Source organism: Kogia breviceps, chromosome 4, assembly GCF_026419965.1.
Source record: "Kogia breviceps isolate mKogBre1 chromosome 4, mKogBre1 haplotype 1, whole genome shotgun sequence".
Lineage (NCBI taxonomy): Eukaryota > Metazoa > Chordata > Mammalia > Artiodactyla > Physeteridae > Kogia > Kogia breviceps.
In genome coordinates, this window is record NC_081313.1 from 121,747,780 (window position 1) to 121,764,942 (window position 17,163).

Consider the following 17,163-nt stretch of genomic DNA (forward strand, 5'->3'; position numbering starts at 1 on the left):
CTATTAAAATAAATTCTGGCTGGATAAGCAGCTGAACAGCTTTATCAACTGACTTCTTATTCATTTATATTGTTAATATAGAGCAGTGATTTTCAAACCATTACTCAGTCATAAAGTCAGTTTAGTGGGGCACAATCAGCATTTTTTAAAAAAGAAATAGAAAAAGAGAAAGGATTGGAGAAATATCAGAGTATATGACCTACAGTAAAAGCAAGTATTGTGCTATTGAAGTTCTGGTTCATTGTGTGTGTGTGTGTGTGCATGTGTGTGCATTTATTAGATTGTGAAGAAAAGTTATTTTTAACATAGGTTATGGATAAAAAAGTTTGAAAGCCGCTTATATAAAATTTGTGACACATTCCCGTCATATATCCGCACCCATAAAGGAATGTGACATGTTACTTCTTAAATTATCCAGCATTCCTACACTCTGTTAAAAACCAGCATTTTCTTAGACTGCTTGCTTTCTCCTCACATTGTCACAAACACTGCAGTTGGATTTCTTTTCAAATACAAAGTTTTTATTACTTAATGTGGGTTGTGAGCATTAAGGCCATGATGAGATGTAGATACTGAGATGTCAGGTTTGCTCACCCACTAGATCAGTTATCTATTCTGTTCTCAGACCAACTCCAAAGTCTGAGCAGTTCAATCCATGCTTAAGCGAAGTCATAAATTACCCTGGTTTGTGGATCTCCAATGCTCAGGAATAGTTGCAACCACAAATATTGAATTTTCCAAGATTTCCTGTGGAACTTGTCAAATTATGATATGTCTGCGTAGGCTGGCAATTGATCTCATTTAGGGTAAGAGACTATGTCTTTTTTTATAGTGATATTCATAGCCATGACATGAACTGGCTCATAATAAGTGCTTAGTATTTAGTGAATGAATTACACTTGAGAGGGACCCTAATTGAAAAAAAAAAAAAGGTAAGAAATACCATTTTTGTACATTTTCAGTTATAGAGTCTAGTCACCATGAATGTTTGAAGTATTTTTTAAATTACCATTAGCAATTTCTTGATTGGCAATACCTAAAAATATGAAACTAATTTGGAAAAGCTAAAATTAGAAGAAAAATTGGTATAGTTTCCAAGTAGTCAATTTACAGCAAGCAAACATCTTCCTTATTGGAAAAATAGTGGAATCAGAAAATGGAAACAGTTAAGCTCGTTAGCTTCATTTCACCTAAAAAAAAGGTAAAATGTATAAGCAGCAAATTGGATCAGTTTTCCAAAAGTCCATTACAGTTTAAGGTCCCCCCTCCCCCACCACCCTGTTTTAATGGGCTGAAGTGTTGTCACTAACCCAGGAAAAAAAATTTAAAGGAGTGTGTTTTAATGTATAGATTCTGCCCTTAAAGAGTGAGTGAGCTTTAGAAACAATCAATATAGTGGTCTAATTGCCTAGGACTTAGAATGAGATCTTTGGAAGGGAGGCAGGGAGAGGATAGTTGCATCATGCTTTCCAGGCACCAAGGCAAGAAGTTCTTTGAATACCAGCTCACCTGCAGCACAAGACTTCCTAAAGAGAAATTAAACCTGTTTCAAGCACTTTTGTAAATGCCTCACCTAAATCTTTACTGGGACTTTTCAAAGCCAGGGAAACAACATAGCAGGTTACAAACTCAAATATCTAAAGAGGCTAGGCAGATAAGGGGTTGAGTATAAATGGAATTATTTGTGATTATTCAATTCATGACTATTTGAGAATTTGTGTGTGCTTTTATTTGCTCAAAACATACTTAAGATACCATTAGCAATAAGCATTTGTAGCTTGCTAAGTAATCACACTGAGAGAGGAACCAACTTGTCAAGAAAGTTTCTATCAAGAAAACTCAAGTTGAGTCATTTCAGGAAATAGATGCAAAATGTTTTTAATTAAAAATAATTTCATGATTGGGCAATTATGCAAGTATAGACAGGATTGAAGAAAACAATTAGAGATATAAGACAGCCAGAGAATGGCAACAGTTGGAATCCATTATCACCCCTAGGTTTGAAGGAGCAGGAGGGGAAAAGGTGTTACCAGACCCAGAAGTGTGGGAGCCATGCAGGAGTGGCTGGCTGGTAGATGCAAGGACTGCAGAGGAGCATAGTCACTGCCAGCACCGTAAGAAAGCAGAAGGGAGGGCAAGGGAGGAATAAATGCTCTACCCTCTGTCTCCTCCCACTCTCCAATCTCCTATCACTGTCTCCCATTGGTCCAACTCAACCAGAGACCAGAGGGCAAGAGCCTAGGCCATTCAGTGCACAGAGGTCAGCCTTCCTGGGACAAAAAGCAGTGAAGAGAAGGGCAATATATAGCTGATGGAGGCAAGCTGAGGATGACCATTAAACCCAAAACAATATTCTTTTTGTCTATAAGCTTTGCAAGAATTAGATTGACCCAAATGACCTTTGTTCCCCTAATAAATGAACAACCATTTTGTCAAATAAAGATAACCTGAGATGCTCACACTGGATTAGATCTACTATTCTGGTGGACTTGAGCATTCAGTTTATTCAAACAGCTTATTTTACTACTTTATTTCAAAGGGGTTAATGTTTGATTGCTGGTTACTCTCTTGGTGTTCCCATAGATCTGCCACCCCCTTACATTTTCAAAGATACTATAAGGTTTAAAGTTCAGTCTTCCAGAGATCTATCTGGGCTCCAGGGAGTTTCTCCTGAAGATGCATATAACTCTTGTAATAGAATCCAGGAGTTAAAGTCCCCTAGACCACTGCAGTGCATTTCATCAGCAGGGTAAGTGACTCTCCCATTTCCTATTGCTTGAAAGAGCAGTCAGATTCATGAAAGCACATTATGCCCTTCCCTGTGGCACAAGTATTCTACTAAAAAAAAGAGAGAAAGAAAGGAAGGAAGGAAGGAAGGAAGGAAGGAAGGAAGGAAGGAAGGAAGGAAGGAAGAAAAGAAAGAAAGAAAGAAAGAAAGAAAGAAAGAAAGAAAGAAAGAAAGAAAGAAAGAAAGAAAGAAAGAAAGAAAGAAAGAAAGAAAGAAAGAAAGAAAGAGACTAGTATGAAAAATGCAAGGTACTTAAGCAAGCAGGACCACTCTTGCTCTCTAAAAGATAGATGATTGCAGTGAACATGATGTCTGGAAATGTAGTTTGCCCAAATTAAAGTGGAACACAAAAATAAGGAGGGAAAGAATCTAATTTCCATTTAAAGATGCTATCAACGGTAGTTGTACAGTATTCTTTGTCACACCTTCAGGTGACAGACCTACAGTGCTACAGAGCTGTGGTAATTCAAAGGTAGCCAGGGGCAAGAGAAATATAGAACTCACATCTGCCAAAATAGATCTGAGCATCGAGTTGGCTAGAGAAATATGGCAGGAGTAAGGGCAGGATGCCATTATGAGGGAGTAATAAATTACAGTTTATGATGTCTGCCTGAATAATAGGAAATGAGGAGGGAAGGGAGGTTTTCTTGAGTTTTCCTCTGAGAAGAGTTGTGGGAGGATCAAGTTGGGCAGTGACTCTTTAATCCTTTTTGACTTTTGTGAAGTCAAGAGACTACTTTGCCATTTATATTTCAAAAGAAAAATTATGTCCTATTTGTATTCTCTCTAAGAAGAAAAATATAACTTTGTCTTACTACCTAAGCTAATCATAGATTTTTCTGTGAAATCATGATAATGACTGTGATGGGAATTTTCTCCCAGAGGTGTGAGCAGAGCACTGGACTAGTTGTAAGGAGACCCACTGCTTCTTATCTTAGTTCTTGTGATTATAAGCTGGGCATCAGGCATCAGGCACAAAAATTCCTATCCTTCAGCCTGGAAAAATCTCAGTCAAGAAGAAGGGCTGGATAGATCCTCATTTCAAACTCCTCCCAGGAAATGAATCATCATCCCTTCAACAGAATTCAAAATGTTGCCCTAGTTTCTAATCTTCACACTTGCCTACACAGACATTTCTGAATCTCCATTGCATTCTCCTGTTAACCCCCTGACTACATTCCTCTGACTTCACACCCATTCAGTGGTTCGAATTTAGCATTCTTACAGATGTGTTATTTGGGCAACTTATATAATCTCTGAGAGAGCTAATTTAATCATCTGAAAAGTTCAGACAATTACAATATCATACAGGGTTGAAGAGAAGTTAAATGTGCTATAGTAAATAAAGTGATACAAACATAAAAGAAAAAATCATAAATTTGATTTATTCAAAATGAAAAGTTTTCTCTTTGAAAGACACAATTAACACATTTTTGACTGGAGACCTATTTTGGCCACAGGTGTTAGTTTCTGCAAAATCCCCTGGTCAGTAGTGAGTTAAGAAAATGAGAAGGCAAAACGGAATGGTAAAAATATTGGGAATACATTTAGCTGACAACAGAATTTTAGTGAGAATATATAAAGTCCTATTACAACTCAATAATAAGCAGACAAGCAATCTAATAAAAATTTGCAAAAGATTTAAACTGATACTTCACAAAAGAAAATATATGAATGGTGAATAATCATCTGAAAAGATAGTCAATATCATTAATCATCAGGAACTGAATATTAAAACCATAGTGAGATGCCATTTTACACCCATTAGAATGTCTAAAATCAAAAAGAAAGTAAAAAGTGTTGATGAGAATGTGGAGCAACTGAAACTCTCATACACTGCTTATGGGAATATAAAATTATACCACCACTTTGGAAAATAGTTGACAGTCTCTTAAGCAGTTTCTCAGCCATTCCATTATAAGTATCTACTTCTAGAGAAATAAAAACACACAAGGACATAAATGTTAGTGTTTGGAATAGCCACATATTGGAAACAATACGAATGTCCATCAATAGATAAATAATGGGTAGACAAATATATCCATACAGTAGAATACTACTAATATGTAACAAGAATAATCTACTATATATACAGTAAAATGAATGAACTCAAAATCATTATTCTGACTGAAAGTAACTAGATACAAAATAGCACATAGTGTATTATTCCATTTATATAAAATTCTTTAAAAAATGCAAACTAATCTGAGGCAAAAAGCAGATTAATCTCAGATTGCCTGAGAACAAAGGTAGAAGGTGGAGTTGCCTCTAAAGGGATATGAGGATCCTTCTGGGGATGATGGACGTCTTCTGTCTTGACTGAGGTAGTTGTTGCACAGGTGTATATATCTGTCATAATTCATCAAGTTATATACTTTTCATGGATGCCGTTCATCATAAATAAATTATATGTCAGCAAAGTTGACTTAAAAATAACAAAATAAGTGAAGTGCTAAGATCCCAGCTTGGCTCAGAGTTCTCAATATGAGGGGAGTATTATTCTTGTTATTATTTTTTCTCTATTTATTATTTTCAACCCACCATTGACATCTGACTCTGCTCCATCCATGTTTGATACTATGTCTCCATTCCACTTTGTGTACAGTGGATAGTATAGTAGTATTAGGCCAAGGGCAGCCCATCCTGAATCACTTAATAGAGCTTCCTTTCTTAGAGGGTACATGAGAGGATCAAATGATGACACATTATATGGGAAGTACTATAAATATTAGGCTTTGAAGTTTTATCATTATTACTATGTGCTTACTCATCTGATGCCCCCTCAGAAAGCTCACACTGTCCCCGGTGAAGGGAATATAAGTGGACAAAAACACCACGAGTCTCAAGCTTATTATCTGCCCTTCTATGGGTCCATCTACCAGTAGCATCCTTGAATTGGTGGATCTGATGGATAAGAACAGGGTTTGACATTAAGTGGATCTGGATTCAAACTTTAAGTCTGCCGCTCACCAGCTAGCTGTGTGAACTTCACCAAGTTACTTAATGTCTTTTAGACTCGGTTTGTCATATATGAAATGGAGGCAGTAGTAATCCCTGGTATAGTTGTAGTGAGATTAAAGAACAAATTGATGTAGAATATGTTGCACAGCACCTTGGATCTAGTAAACTCAGAGCAGATGGTAGCTGTTCTTATACTTTGCCCAATGGTCAGGTATGACGTGTTTGTTTAGCCACCAAAGAGCCCACCCTGGAGCTATGGATCCATTTATACTGTGTGTCATTACTGAGGTCTTCTCTGTGCATCCACCTTTCCTTGCTCTCTGCTTGAGGAGCTGTGTGCTAAAGGTCAGGGTGGAAAACGGTCTCACTCTATGTTCTCTCCTCTTGCTTCAGGTAATTTCCTCTGTCCACATGCCATTAATGATGTGATTATCAGTGCTGGTGGCCAATCATGTGACCTAATCAAAGCACCAAATCACTCTCATTTCTCCCAACAGCTCCAGATGGCATCTAAACACTCATTGGTAATAAACAGGGAGAGTTTGTTTTTTTAAAAATTTTAAAAGTCTTCTCTAATCAACTTAGATAATTAGCTCAAAAATAATAATAATTCTGAATTCTCTCCATAACTCATATGCAAAACCCTAAGATCATGAAGACGAGAGAGCTGCTAATTAGCTATTTTCATTTTACCTGAAAAGAACAGGACCAAAGGCATTCATTCAGGAAACTGAAATCTCATCTTCAAAAGCAAGTTGGATGAAGAAGTGAGGCCAGCATTCAATGGCTTGCTGCAAAGAAGCAGAGAATGAGGCAAATGTTAATGTGCACAACAGGCCAAGGCAAATGATTCAAAGTCATCCTAAGTTTAGGGGAAAAAGGGGGGAAACTATTTGCTTCCTGTAAGTGAAGACCTCAACTCATCATGTTATTCCATAGAATACAGATAGGAATTCTACAAAGTCAGAGGGTATAATGAGGATGTTATGTTGTCTTTAATAAAAAGAATCTGACGTGCCCTTTATACTGTGTAATCTGCAGAAATGTCAACATTTCATTAGAAGTGCCTAGTTTCTTTCAATTAGTAAAGGTGGCAAAAGATGTTCCTATTGCTCCAAGAGAGGTAAAATGAACTGTTATGGATCCCTCTGCAGGCAGAGCCCTGGGTATTGATAAGTATCCTGCAGAGTTTTAGATGCACCTACCAGAAAATGCTCTTGCATTACATGTGGACATATGTAGTGAAGCAAAGGATAATAGACTCCTTTTAGGCACAGAAAAGCCTGCTAAGAAAATGAGACCAGGGCTGAAAAGTTAGGGTTTATCCGGTTCTTGTCTTCCCCAAATCAGAACTATATCATCCTTATGAAAATGTTAGCAATGTGTCTGAAGAAATGGAGACAAAGAAATTTTTAATTTAATAACCTCACTGTTTAGACAAAATTCCCCTGTGAAAACTGTAGAACTCTTTACATGAGTTTCAAAGTTTATATATCACATAATTTGAAATCCTGGGACCTCAAAAATACAATGACTAAATTATGAGGCCTTACCATGTCTGTAAAATAAGATGATGATTTTACTGTATTTGAGGTATCATAAATCTTAAAACTATGAATAAAACTAATTGTGTAGGGAAATCTGTCATTTTTGCCTGTCATCCATCCCCCTTTACTTAGTAACAAAACCTTGGTTTTTCATGAAACCACTTCTATCTACATATGTTCAGTTCCTAGCCAGTAGGAATATTGCCTCCCCAGGACACAAATATCCACAACATGGTAAGAAACTTTTAAAATTGAAGTTAACACAGAGCAAAGCAGAGCCAAGAGCTGGGGAGAGAGACTGCAATGTAATTTGAGTCCCTGGACCCAACCAGGCCTGAAGTAGGACACTCTGGACTCTTCCATTGGAGGAACCCAATAAATGTCTTTTGTTTGCTCAAACCAGGTTGAATTCATTTCTGTCACTTGAAACAAGACAGTCCTAGCTAATATAGGAGTGCAGTTCTCATACTTTGAAGTTGCATATGACATCTAGTAAAGAATGTTCAGTTATGTGGAAATGTATCCTGATTTTCAAATCAATGTCACTATTCTTCAGAGGCAGAGAAAATAAGGAGAGTGAAGAGAGGTGATGCTAATGAGCTAGTGATGATTAAGAAGGAGAGATTTTGAAGAACCCAGTCCTTCTACAGCATAAGAAGGGCTCTAGGAATTACATTAGACCCAGAAGGAAGATAACTTGAAAAATTTTTATTGCTAATTAAATCATGCTTAACTTCCGTAGGCAAAACTGAAAAAAAAAAAGTTTCTGGCAGGAATAAAACCTGCATCAAGAAAAAAATAAAAAGATGATACTTATGCATTTCCTAATGGTACCGTTAAGTCCCCCCAGTACTTATAGGAAGGCAGTAATTTACTGGGATCTAAAAAACTGCGGTCTGTTGGTGGGAATGTAAATTGATGCCATTATGGAGAACAGTATGGAGGTTCCTTAAAAAACTAAAAATAGAACTACCATATGACCTAGCAGTCCCACTACTGGGCATATACCCTGAGAAAACCACAATTCAAAGAGTCATGTACCACAATGTTCATTGCAACTCTGTTTACAATAGCCAGGACATGGAAGCAACCTAAGTGTCCATCAACAGATGAATGGATAAAGAAGATGTGGAACATATATACAATGGAATATTACTCAGCTAGGAAAAGAAACAAAATTGAGTTATTTTTAATGAGGTGGATGGACCCAGAGTCTGTCATACAGAGTGAAGTAAGTCAGAAAGAAAAAAACAAATACCATATGCTAACACACATATATGGAATCTAAAAAAAAAAAATGGTCATGAAGAACCTAGGGGCAAGATGGGAATAAAAATGCAGAGCTACTAGAGAATGGACTTGAGGACATGGGGAGGGGGAAGGGTAAGCTTGGAGGAAGTGAGAGAGTGGCATGGAAATATATACATTACCAAATGTAAAAAAGATAGGTAGTGGGAATCAGCTGCATAGCACAGGAAGATCAGCTCAGTGCTTTGTGACCACCTAGAGAGGTGGGATAGGGAGGATGGGAGTGAGACCCAAGAGGTAGGAGATATGGGGACATATATATATGTATAGCTGATTCACTTTGTTATAAAGCAGAAACTAACACCATTGTAAAGCAATTATACTCCAATAAAGATGTTTAAAATTTTTTTAATAAATATATAAAAATAAATTAAAAAGTGCAGTATATCTGATTAAAGGTCATGCAAACACTAAAATGTTTTTTCCAAAAATCTGTCTGAGGCAGAGAAATAAGGATGACCAGCTCTTCTCAGAACCTTTCAAGAATAGTATATTATAAGCTTATCAATGACTCTGGTGATTCAAATTTTCCCTTAAGCACACATGGGAACTATATAGCAAGGTGGTGAATGCTGAGAGATATTATTTTTAAATTTTATTATTTATGTATTTATTTTTAGCTGTGTTGGGTCTTCGTTGCTGCGTGTGGGCTTTTCTCTAGTTGTGGCGAGCAGGGGCTACTCTTTGTTGTGGTGCACAGTCTTCTCATTGCAGAGCATGGGCTCTAGGCATGCAGACTTCAGTAGTTGCGGTGCATGAGTTCAGTAGTTGTGGCTCGTGGGCTCTAGAGGGCAGGCTCAGTAGTTGTGGCACACAGGCTTAATTGTTCCACGGTATGTGGGATCTTCCTGGACCAGGGCTTGAACCCATGTCCCCTGCATTGGCAGGCATATTCTTAACCACTGTCACCAGGGAAGTCCTGAGAAATATTATTTTTGACATCCATCATGGCTTTATGGGCTGTCAAAAGGAGCCCTTCCAGCAAAAGCACAAACAACAGCACACTTCCCACTTTTTGCATTAGATAGTATGGAAAACAGTGATGCTTCTGGAGCCTGTCACGAACTTGCCTCTGCCTAAATATCCATTGGCAACTACACCACCAACGAGGCTCTCTCACTCTAAACCCGGGCTGTACTGAACTGTACAGAATACTGTAGTATTCTTGACTCCTTTGTCAAATATTATTTGACTGTATATTCTTGGATTTATCTCTGGGCTCTTGATTCTGTTCCATTAGTTTCTTTGTCTGTTTTTAATGCCAGTACCATACTGTTTTAATGACTATAGCTTTGTAGTATAGCTTGAACTCAGGAAATGTGATGCCTCCTGCTTTGTTCTTCTTTCTCAGGATTTCTTTGGCTATTCAGGGTATTTTGTAGTTCATATAAATTTTAGAAGTGCTTTTCTCTACTTCTGTAAAAAATACCATTGCAATCTTGATAGGGATTGCATTCAATATATAGATAGTTTTTGGTAGTATTGTCATTTTAACAACATTAATTTTTCCAGTCCATGTACATGGACTGGAAAATTCCATTTATTTGAGAACATAAAATAAAATAAATTCCATTTATTTTTGTCTTCTTTCATTTCTTTCATCAGTGTCTTATAGTTTCCAGAGTAGATAGGTTTTACCTCCATATTTAAATTTATTACTGAGTGTTTTATTGTTTTTGATGCTGTTGTAAATGGGATAAATTTCTTTATTTCTTTTTCAGAAAGTTCATTGTTAGTGTATAGAAAGGCTAATGACTTTTATATGTTAGTTTTGTATCCTGCAACTTTACTGAATTAATTGATTAGATCTATCCATTTTTTGATTGAATCTTTAGGATTTTCTATATATAAAATCATGTAATCTACAAATAGAGATAATTTTAATTCTTCCTTTCCAGTTCTGATACCTTTTATTTCTTTTTGTTGCCTGATTGCTCTAGCTAGGACTTCTAGTACTATGCTGAATAAGCGTGGTGAGAGTGGGAAACCTTGGCTTGTTCCTGATCCTAGAGGAAAAGGTTTCAACCTTTCACCATTGAGTATCATGTTAGCTGTGGGTACATCATATATGGCCTTTAATATGTTCAGTTTTTATCATGAATGAATGCTGAATTTTGTCAAGTGCTTTTTTTCTGCATCAATTGAAATGTTCAGATGATTTTTTTCTTTCATTCTATTAATGTGCTGTATCACATTGATTGATTCATGTATGTTGCATCCTTGAATCCCAGAGATACATCCCATTCGATCATGGTGTATGATTCCTTTCATGTGCTGCTAAATTCAACTTGCTGGTATTTTATTAAGGATCTCTACATCTGTATTCATCAGGGATATTGGCCCCTGTAGTTTTCTTTTCTAGTCAAATTTTTCCAGTGTTGGTGTCAGGATAATGCTGGCCTCATACAATGGGTTTGGGAGTGTCCCCTCCCCTCCTTTTGATATTTTGGAAGAGATTGAAAAGAATTGGTATTAATTATTTTTTAAATGTTTGGTAAAATTCACCAGTGAAACCGTCTGGTCCTGGGCTTTTCTTCACTGGGCGATTTGTTATTTCAGATTCAATTTCCTTACTAGTAATTGGTTTATTCAAATTTTCTACTTCTTCCTGGTTCAGTCTTAGTAAATTGTGTGCTTCTAAGAATTTTTAAAATTTCTTCTAGGCTGTCCAGTTTCTTGGCATAGAGTTGTTCATAGTAGCTCTTGTGATCCTTTGAATTTCTATGGTATCAATTGTAATGTCCCCATTTAAAAATTTATTTATAATTTTGTTGATTTGGGTCCTTTCTCTTTTTCCTCAGTTAGTCTAGCTAAAAGTTTGTCAGTTTTGTTAATCTTTTCAAAGAACCAACTCTTAGTTTGGTTAATCTTTTTTACTGCTTTTCTGTTCTCAATTTCATTTATTTCTGTACCTTTTAATAATAATAATATTTATTGTTTCATTTCTCCTAACTTTGGGCTTAGTTTGTTATTCTTTTGTTATTTCCTTAAGGAATAGTGTTAGTTTATTTATTTGGAATCCTTCTTGTTTCTTAATGTAGACATTTGTTGCCATGAACTTGCCTCTTAGAACTGCTTTTGCTTCATCCCACGAGTTCTGGTGTGTAGTATTTCCATTTTTGTGTCTCAGGAAACTTTCTTATGCCCTCTTTAATTTATTCTTTGATCCATTGGCTGTTCAAGAAGGTGTTGATTAATTTCCATATGTTTATGAATTTTCCAGTTTTCATCTTGTATTGATTTCTAGTTTCGTGCTATTGTAGTCAGGGAAGAAACTTGGTATGATTTTAGTCTTCTTGAATTTGGTAACATTTGTGTTGTGGACTATATATGGTCTATTCTAGAAAATGTTCCATGTGTACTTGAAGCATGTGAATTCCATTGTTGGATAGAATGTTCTGTATATGTTAGGTCTATTTGGTCTATAGTGTTGCTCAAATCTGTTCTTACTTTATTGATTCTCAGTCTGGGTGATCTATCCATTGTTGAGAATGGGGTATTAAAATCCCCAACTCTTATCATATTACTGTTAATTTCTCTGTTTATCTGTTAGTTTTTGCTTTATGTATTTAGGTGCTACAATGTCAGGCACATAAATATTTGCAATTGTTATAGATTCCTGATACATTGAACTGTTCCTCATTATATAATGACTGTTTTGTCTTTTTACCATTTTTGATTTAAAATCTATATTTTTTGATATAAGTACAGTCATCCTGGGTTTTTTTTCTTTTTAGGTTTACCATTTGCTTGAAATGTCTCTTTCCATACCTTCAACTTCAGTCTATGTATGTCTTTAAGGCTAAAGTGAATCTCTTGTAGGAAGGATATTGTTGAATATTATTTTTTAATATATTCAGCCATTCTATATTTTTTACATTTATTTATTTAAATAAGTTCAATCTGTTTACATTTAAAGTAATTATTGATAGGTAGGAGCCTACTATTGCCATTTTGTTAACTGTTTTATAGATCTATTGTTTCTTATTTCTTAACCTGCTATCTTTGTGTGTGTTTTGATGTCTTCTGGTATCAGTGTACTTTGAACTCTTTACCATGTTCTCTTGTGTAATTAATAGATGATTTTCCCTTGTGGTTACAATGAGGCTTACATAAAAATCTTTAATTTATAATACCTTATTTTAAATTGATAACTTCAATAGAATTCATAAACTTTACAGTTTTACTTCTCTTTTCCTTCACATTTTAGGTTATTTTTGTTATGATGTACATTTTTTTACATTGTGTTACTAATAATAGATTGTTGTAGTTATGGTTATTTTTACTACTATTTTTTAATGTTCAAACTAAAGTTGTGTGTGATTTACACAATGCTATTACCATATTGTAGAATTAACTACGACTATATATTTACCATTACCAGTGAGATTTACACTACCTTTTTATGTTTTTATGATGTTAATTAGCATTCTTTTACTTCTACTCAAAGAACTCCTTGTAGCATTTCTTGTAAGCCAGGTCTGGGGTAAGCGCTCCCTCAGCTTTTGTTGGTTTAAGGAAGTCTTTATCTCTCCTTTGTTTCTGAAGGACAGCTTCACCAGGTATAGAATTCTTGGATGAGAGTTATTTTCTTACAAGTTTGTCTATGTTATCCCTTTCTCTCTTGCCTTAAAGTGTTTTTGTTGAGAAATCCACTGATTGTCTTACAGAAGTTCCTTGTATGTAATTCCTCTCTTTTCTGTTGATGCTCTTAAGCCTCTTTCTTTGTCTTTGACACTTGACAATTTCATTGTAATGTGTCTCAAGGTAGCCCTATTCAGGTTCAACCTATTTGGGGTCCTATGGACCTCATAGATCTGGATGTCCACTTCTCTCCCCAGGTTCAGTAAGTTTTCAGCCTTTATTACTTTAAATATACTTTCTGTTCCTTTCTATTATCCTTCTGAAATTTCCATAATGCAAATATTACTTCTATTCGTTGTGTCCCATTATTCCCATAGGCTGTCTCTATTCTTCTTCTTTATTTTTCTTTTTTCTCTTTTGACTGGGTAATTTCTAATGTTTAATCTTCCAGGACACTGATTCTTTCTTCTCCATTGTCAAATTTACTTTGAAACTCTTGATTGAATTTTTTAGTTCAATTATATTTTTCAACTCTAGGATTTCTTTATTTTTGTTGTTGTTTTGTTTTGATGGTTGCTATTTCCTTATTGAGCTTCTCATTTTGTTCATGCTTTATTTTCCTACTTTTGTTTAGTTATCTGTCTGTGTTTTCCAGTAGTTCACTAGACTTCCTTAAGAGGATTATTCCAAATTCTTTGTCTGATAATTCATAAATTTGCATTTCTTTAGGATCAGTTATTGAAGCTTTATTAGTTTCTTTTGGTGGCATAATATTTACCTGATTTTTTGTTATCCTTGTATCCTTACACTTGTATCTACATATTTGATTAATCGGGTTCCTCTTCCAGACTTTATAGGTTTGCTTTGGCAGGGACAGTTCTTCACCAGTCATCTCAGTTTGGGTTTTGGGTGTGTCTGCTGGTAATGTCCTTGGGCAGTTGGGACCTACTATTATGGTCTATTTTGGGGTGAGGCAACTGTTCAAACTCTGAGGATGGGGATGGGGGTGAGGAGGATCACTGGCTGACAATAGTTGGAGAGGACTGATGGGATGGTTCCCTACCCAAGTGGGGCTTTAGGACGGGCTCCACAGTTGCCTGGATTCTCTGGTCAGGCTTACTAGACTATCAGGACTGGGTACTATATTCAGTAGTAAATGGGCCTATGAATTAGTTTTCCTGACCTGGCAGAACAGCAGGACAGGACTCAGGGCCCATACACCTCATTATTTGGGAACCTGAACCAGGCCAGAGTGTGCACTTAATTCCCTGATCAGTTGAGGTCACCATGATTGCTCTGAAGATGGAGGTAGCCATGGATTGTTCAAATGCCACTGGACATAGGGCTCTTGAATGGGCTATGCAGCTTCCCATATGTTGCATGGGTTAGGTTACCTATTTGAAGAGGCTGAAGGCTATATTCGGCAATGAGTGGGACTACAAATTACATTTCCTGCCTGGATGCAGTGGGGAAAACAGCTCTAAAGCTGCTAAAGCTCTTTGTTTTCTCACCTCAAGCTGACCCACTTCCCAAGTTCCCTGATCAAGCAGGACTACTGGCTTTGTCTTGCAAACCCTTAGCTCTGCCTGCCTACCTATAGGCTCAAGTGCCACTGGGCCGCACAGCTTCCAGGAGTTGTCACTAGCCCTTCTAGTTAGATGGAGTCACTCTCCACAGTGGGTGGTGCAATGTCTCAGCTCCCTTGCCTGGGTGGAGGAGGAGCGGCCACTCCAGGCTACTCTCAATTTCCCAAATAAGCTCTCTGGTTGGGAGAGGCTGGGTGTTACCCTCAGCCTTGGCTATGAATGAATCCCCCTGCCTGTGTGTAACACCAGAACACTCCAGGCCCAGTACTGGTTTTGCTCTGGGGATGATCAGCTCTGCCCACTCACTTTTCAGCTCAAGTACCTCTGGGCTGCACTGCTTCCAGGAGTTGTCACCAGCCCTTCCAGTCAGTTGGGGCCAGAAGACACTCCACAGTGGATGGGGCTGTCATTGAGCTACTTGCCTAGATATGGGCAAACTTGAGCTCTAGGGCTAGCAAAACTTGTTTGAGGACCTAAATCAGGCAGATCTGCTCCCAGCTGAGTTCCCTGCTCAGAGTGTGCCCCCTGACTTGGATCTGCAGATGAGTAAAGCCACTGTTTGGGATTACTACTTGGGCTCTACAGGAATGAGCTCTGTCTGCCAAGAGCTGCTGGTTGTTCAAGCCCCTCCCCCTTTCTCCTTCACAATCATATTGCAGATTCCTCTGCAATCCTTGTGGTGCAAGATCAGAATAGGGGCTTCCACAAAGCAACCCACAATGCTGGCCAGCTTTGGGAGTGCTGGTAGTTCTCCCGGCTTCTCTTTCCCCACTGGAGAAACCAGAGGCTCAGGGAAGAGCTTTCCATGTGGTGCTGCACTGGTCTGAGGGTGGGGCAATACAGTCACCTTGTAGCCATTTCTTTTACCCTTCTAATGCAGACTATCTTAGTCTCTGTGGTATAGGAGGTCCCTGGTGTGGTATTTATTAGCTCTTGAATTTCTCCAAGATCCATATCCTGAAACCATTCACTCCCCATGTTTTTTGTCATATCCATAATCTTTCATGATTTCCCTAATTGGCTCTGTCATAAATCCTGTGAAGTCATGTACATCATCTGGACACAGTTTTCACCAGCAGGAATTTGTTGTTTGGGGCTTGATGGCTTTCACAGATTTTTCTATAAATAATGGTATCTCCACTGGTATAATCCTTCCAGACTGTCATGATGTTCTCTCTACCAGGGTTCTCTTCCATGTTGTTGAGAGTCCTTTCCATAGAGTACTGTGTGTAATGAGCCTTAAAGATCCTTATGAGCCCCTGATCTAGAGGCTGAATTAGAGACGTTATGTTTGGGGGCAAGTAGACCACTTCAGTGCCTTAAATGTTGAACTTATGGGGTTCTGGGTGGCCAAGAGTATTGTCCAATATCAAAAGAACTTTAAAAGGCAGTCCCTTACTGGTTAGGTACTTCCGACTTCAGGGACAAAGCATCAGTGGAAACAATCCAGAAAAAGGGTTCTCATTGTCCAGGCCTTCATATTGTACAACCAAAAGCCTGACAGCTGGTGTTTATCTTTTCCCTTCAAGGCTCAGGGTTTAACAGCTTTATAGATAAGGGCAATCATGATCATAAATCTGAATGCATTTGCACAAAACAGTAGTGTTACCCTATCCCTCTTGCCTTCAATCCAGGTGCTTTCTTCTCTTCCTTATTAATAAGTGTCTTTTGTGGCATTTTTTATTCCAGAATAGGGCACTTTTGTCTACATTTAAAACTTATTCAGATGCTCGCTTTGGCAGCACATATACTAAAATTGGAATGATACAGAGAAGATTAGCATGGCCCCTGCACAAGGATGACACACAAATTCGTGAAGCGTTCCATATTTTTATGGGAACATATGTATACGTATAACTGATTCACTTTGTTGTAAAGCAGAAACTAACACACCATTGTAAAGCAATTATACTCCAATAAAGATGTTAAAAAAAAACTTATTCAGGCAGATATCCTTTCTCCTCAGTAATTTTCTTAATGGCATCTGGGAACTTGTCTGCTGCCTCTTGGTCAGCAGAAGTTTCTTCTCCCATTATCCTGACATTTTTTAAGCCAAAAATCTTTCTAAAATTGTCAAACCCCATCCTTTGCTGTAATCCAATTCTCCACTTTAGACGCTTCATCTTCTTTTTGCTTTGTCATGTAATGACTTCACTTTTTCTCAAATCATACTAGAATCTATAGGTATGCCTTTCTTAAAGCAATCCTGCACCCAGATTTTTGATACGAGATAACAAAGGTATTTCACAAAATGTGCAAGCTTTTCGTGACTGCTGGCATAACTTCAGCGACAGCTTCACGACTTTCCTTTCCTCTTTTTATTTAGGTCTTTATGCTGGGTTCATTTATCTTGAGATGGTGGGCAACTGAAGTTGCAGACCTCAATCTA

At 37.3% G+C, this 17,163-nt stretch overlaps 1 non-coding gene across 1 annotated transcript; it reads left to right on the top strand.

Annotated features, from left to right (window-relative positions):
• The first annotated feature begins 16,500 nt into the window (after positions 1-16,500).
• Positions 16,501-16,607, top strand: LOC131756548 (U6 spliceosomal RNA). The gene has a single exon (XR_009335706.1). It is a non-coding gene; the product is annotated as a U6 spliceosomal RNA (small nuclear RNA).
• Positions 16,608-17,163: the final 556 nt, after the last annotated feature.